Consider the following 6,000-nt stretch of genomic DNA (forward strand, 5'->3'; position numbering starts at 1 on the left):
ACACTTACGTTTATTGACTTTTTTTTCCTTCCCAAATATGAATTCAATTTAACAATATTGTTTTGATTTTGGAATCGATCCTAAAATTTATGTTTACAACTTCCAAAATGATATGCTATGTCAACTTAATAAATGTGATTTCTACTTCTACTTTCTAAATTTTTATATATTGAATAGTATGGGATCTCAGCCTTCCATTCCAACTTTTAATTGTCACTGCTTTCTAGACAAGTTTTCCCATCACCTTCTACAGTAAGCCTATTGAATTACCAATATTTAGGCCAAATTCAGCTACTTTCCAAGAAATCACTTGGGTCCTAGGTACATGTAATCATGAGATTGTAACATTTTTCAGGTTTGAAGGGACCTTGGGACCATCTAGTACAATCTATCACTCAGAGAAGAATGAATTTAGACTGGCTTGCTTGTTTTCCACTTGATTTGAATCTTGAAAATTTCCAAGGATTATGATCCCATAGCCTCTCTGGGTATCCTGTCCCAGTGCTTCATGATACCACAAGAACAGATTCTTTTCCAATAAGAATCCTTATTTCTTTACCATCTCCTTATCTCCTTATTTCTTTTTTATTTCCTTCTTTTCCTTGAGTGTATCCTGTTTCACTTTATTACCAGTGTGTCTTGTTCTCTCCCTGTCCAGTCTTTTAAAGAAACTGGATCTGTCTTCTTGGTAGCCTCTTCTTCGATATTAGAAAACTGTTACATTCATTCTTTTCTCCATTCTTTCAAGCTCTCCTCATAGAACAATTGCTCCAACCCCCAACAATCTTGGTAGCCTTCTGCTGGACTTTGGAGTCTTCTGCGCTCATTCAACTTTACACTTCTTGTACAGAAGTCCTGAAAACTGATTGCAGTATTTATAATGTAGTCTATTAACTGCTGAGTAAAAGGCAAGAATCACTTCCTTTGGTCTACAGGTGATGTTATTTTATTATTTTATTTTATTTTATTTTATTTTATTTTATTTTATTTTATTTTATTTTATTTTATTTTATTTTATTTTATTTTATTTTATTTTATTTTATTTTATTTTATTAACTCTATATATGATGAGTTTTTCTGCTAGGGCAAAGAGCTGACTCATATTTGGTCTGCTGTCCAGTATGTCCTTTCCAGCAGAACTGCTTTCTGGCATTCATTCCCCAGCCTGTACTGTTTCATGGTGTTCATCTGCCTCAAGCACAGGACTTTGCCATTGTTATTACTGCATTTCATGAGTGTCTTTCTAGCCTGTTCCTCCAGCTTCTTTATAAACCCCTCAATAGCAGCCCTACCCTTGAATATACTGAATCGCCCAGCTGAGAGTTACTCATAAATTTAATGAAGGTACACTCCATCTAGTCCTACAGTACATTGACAAAGATATTAAACAAGATATGTACACAGATTAGTCCCTGAGGAACTCCACTTGAAATCAGTCTCCAGGTATATTACGGATCATTAACCACTACTTTTTAATTAGATGATGCATCCAATATTTTGCTTGCCTGGTAGTCAATCCATCTAGACCGAAATGTTCCAACAAAGACACAGAGGAAGAGTCAATGTAAACACTGTCCACCACATTCACAGATCTAGTAATTTCATAATAGAAGTTGAGCAAATTGAAGCATAATTTACCAGTGGTAAATAAATGTTGGTTATTCCCAGTCACCAAAAACAGCTTCTAAGGGAATTTGATCCCTGGGAAGTTCTGGTACACCAAGATGAGACTGACTGATTGTAGATCCCATCTTGATTTCTGAAAAGGGGTGTGATGATTCTTATTTTTCTGCAGTTCTAATATAGTACTACAGAAAACAGAACACCAAAGCAATCATCAAAATATCAACACATTATTTTGGATCTGGGTCCTGGGGGCAAACTGAATTTACACAGTGACATAACAATATTCTATTTTGCTCTCTATTCCCTTTCTAACATTCTATTTAGTATTTTCTACTGTGCTTCACTTTACATTTATCTTCACTGACTTTAGTTTGTTATTGATGTCTCTGGTATTAGATTGTGTAAGAGTCTTCAGTCCGCAAAACTGCTTTTCTTCTTTCTTAGATAACTTTGTTTCATTGTAAACTTCATCAACTCACTGTTAATCTCTCTTTCTGGATCTTTTATTAAATTTTCAATGGTTCAAACAAAGATTTCACTGAGATTCCATTCAAAAATGTCCTACACTGCAAAATGTGATCTTTAATGACTTTTGTCCTTCTTTTCTGCTTTTTAATTGGTTATTAATTTGTGTGAGGATCTTCCCTGGTCTTCTTCTTACATATCAGAAATTATTAAATATACAGAAAGAGTCATTTTGAACAGAAAGTAGAAACATACAGATAATTTAGTTAGATGATGTGTTTACCCTACTTGGAATTGGCTAACATAGGATTTACACAAGCCTGTCTATAAGACATGACAAAACAATTGCAACAATTATATTACCCAAGATACTAAAACCAGAGTTCCAAATATGACTTTGAAAGGGTTCTGATTTAGAGGTAAAAGTATTACTTACTGAATCAATAGTAACATCTTTTTCATATAAGTACTTGGTGAAGTCAATAGAAGTTTGGTTATTGATTTCAATTGGATTTCACATTTTAATAGCTCTTAGATGTTTAGACATGCAGAAAAAGCTATTGCTGACCTTCTTCAGAATCTTAGATATATGATTCCCTTGAAAGTTGATATAGCTGCAATAAATTCAGTCACTGGATATAGAAAGAAAATATGTTGCATTGTCAGATTGTGAGTAGGTAAATACGGGTAAACAAAATTATAACAACATAAGGATGTTTTTATAGTCTCTGCTTGCCATTCATTGTTGAAAGCATACCATCTTTAATTTTGAAATATTTGTTACTGTAATTTAGTAATAAATCATAAAGAATCTATGGTGATAATAAATTTTCTGACAGTTTCTTAATGTTGGTATCTCTTAACTATGCTTATTGTTACAATTCCATTTCTCGTGCTAGATCTGAAGATTTTAATAGAAGCATCTTCTGCAACTTACAGTATGATACACAAGGATACACTTTGACTTGTTTTTGTAATAAAGATTTTGAGTCAGTGAGTGAGGATGAATCACTTAAACTGATCATAATTCACTTGTCATCTGTCTGAATCTCAGAGAATAGAGTTGTGGTTGATGGCAGTCATTCTTGGACTGCTGCTCTGAGTGCCTCTAGGTTGCTTGTGAACATGACAGCTGTTGAGCGTTTTTATGAGAGATACATTGCACACATCAAGATCTGAAGGCTCTTTCCCTATATCTGATAGCTTTTGTAAGCATTTTTAACTAAAATTCTGTCATCTGATTCTAAGGCAGAAAATTGGTGTTGAAAACATGATTATAGAGCTTGTTTTCTGTAAGTTTTACCTACTTAGGAAATCTATTTTTTATCACTTAGTAAAAGGGTTTCCGGGTTTTATTTGATTGTTTGTTTTTTGTTTGTTTAAAATTGCTGTTAGCAATTTATCAATTAAATTGAGGTGTTTTCTATCACAATTTTCTAGTATTTACTTCATCACTTTGCAAGACTTTTATCAATGCTGAACATAATTTAGAAGATACACCAACTTATGTTTTATCATCATTCTAATGAGTTTCTATGTTGATTCTACAATGTTCTTATAATTCATGGAATATTACCTTATTTTTTTTTTTTCTTTGTTTTTCTTTTTCTTTTTTTTTTTTTTTTTTTTTAATGCAGCTTTCGTGGAGTGTTTTGATTTAAATTTTACACAGTGAAATAGGTTAAAATAAAATCAATAGGTTTATGTTTGGTGCACTTAATGTTGAAGAGGGTCTTATCTTTTCTAATTTCTGTGCTTACTGCTTTGTTTGTAAATACTGCTTTTAAAACCTGGACTGTGAATTTCTTTATAATTTCTTTTTCCTCTGAAGAGTGACCTTAGAATTTGATCCATAGCAAGCAGAGAAGAGTAGACTGATGTATTACCACATGTATTGTCATATGTGTAACCACAATATTACAGAGTTCATATAATGGTCTTCTGACAGTCGGGGCTTTTCACTATTTAAAAACTGATACAATGTTGTTTCCCCTTAAACCAATATGCATTTTATTTAACTTATCTTCTTTTCATGTTGAAAAGAGATGGTTCAAACAACACAGGGATTTCATAGTGTCCTATAATACAGAAAGTAACAATGGATAACATTGGATAATTGAAAGTTTTTGTGGATAACATCTAAATAACCCTTTATATTGTTTTTATTCTATTTTTATGAATATTTAAGCTTGATTAATAAGCTGTTAATTCGTCTGAGAAGTACTCCTGATTTATTGACAGGACAAGGTCCTGTTATACAAGATGACGTATTACCAATGTTTGTTTTGTTTTGTAATAAAGCAGAGCTCCCTTTTCACCCATTTTACTCTACTGTAGAGTTAACTGATAGTTCTTGACTGCTGGATAATCCTCCTTTTCTTTATTAGATCAGCCTTTAAAGCTCTGGAAATATTTCTTGGTTTCTCTATAGTGCATCACTCTGGGTATGAGAAGCTGATTGTGTATAAGTGCCTTTAGTTGCCATATACCAGAACCACCACAAATGGTGGTTAGTACTCATATCTGTCCTCTCTTCTCCACCACTGTGAGATAAGCCACACTGGAGACCTGGTGGAGCTGAATAATAACCATTTTCTTCTTCTTTGTGCGTTTTCATCAGGATCACTCTCTTAACATTTTCCACCACTACAAAATTAGTCTGGAAAGATCTGACATGGAGACAGGACTGAGTAACTGAGGACACTATTAGCAGCAGTAGCAGCTTAAAAAAAAAAAAAAAAAAAAAAAAAAAGTCAAACTGCAGTTGAAGCATCTCCTTTTTACTTAGTAGCTTTCATTCCTCTTTCCATGCATTTCCTGTTTTGTTTTTCAGGATTAGGTATTTATCGTACTGCAGTAACTTCTTCATAGTTGTCCACTGCAAATTACTCTCAGGGTTGTGTATTTGCTTTAAATTAATATTTGGATAAAAAGTTAGGGAGTAGAGTGTTTTGCTGGTATCTGAGTAAAATCAAGGACATGCTTCCATCTCTGATATAGATGGAGGTGAAGGCAGGGAAAAAGATTAGTGGTGGGAGGAGAGGTTGTGCAGCTGTGTAACCACAGCTGCATCACAGGTTGCAGGAGACCAAACTGCTGTTGAGTGCAAATGGTGAACCTGAGTGCCCTTAACACACCTGAATATAAGTATAATTAGTAGTGTGCTATAAATTTTAGAAAATTACATATTTTTAACTGTCTGAAAGGTAAGAAATAACAGGTGGTATAAATCAGACTGTGGAGATGACACTACTTTCCAGAATTTAGACTGGCAACTAACTTCTGATATTTATGTTGCTCAGACACCTACAGACTGAGTGTTTGCTAAAAACTAATTCACCAGGATCTTGGCATAGGATAACACTTTTGTAGGGAATAAAATCTCTCAAATGGGAGAGCCAGTGGCAGTCCTAACAGCAAAAGGCATCTCCATTGCAAGAGTCTTTGCAGTAGTATCTTCATCTGGATTGGCTGAGACTCCCTGACCTGCTGTTCTGCTCAGTTCTTTTACTGACCCAGTCCTGTGTGACTCCTCCATCACAAGCAAGTCCTATTGTAAGGGATTATTTCAATATGCAGACAAAACATCTCCCAATTTTTAACCATCTACAAAAACATAGAATCATAGAATCATAGAATATCCCGAGTTGGAAAGGACCCATAAGGATCATCAAGTCCAGCTCCTGGCACCGCATAGGTCTACCCAAAATTTTAGACCATGTGACTAAGTGCACAGTCCAAATGCTTTTTAAATTCAGACAAGCTTGGTGCAGTGACTACATCCGTGGGGAGCCTGTTCCAGTGTGCAACTACCCTCTCGGTGAAGAACCTCTTCCTGACGTCAAGCCTAAACTTCCCCTGCCTCAGCTTAACACCATTCCCGTGGGTCCTATCAATGGTGTTTAGAGA

Source organism: Aythya fuligula, chromosome 3 (assembly GCF_009819795.1).
Source record: "Aythya fuligula isolate bAytFul2 chromosome 3, bAytFul2.pri, whole genome shotgun sequence".
Lineage (NCBI taxonomy): Eukaryota > Metazoa > Chordata > Aves > Anseriformes > Anatidae > Aythya > Aythya fuligula.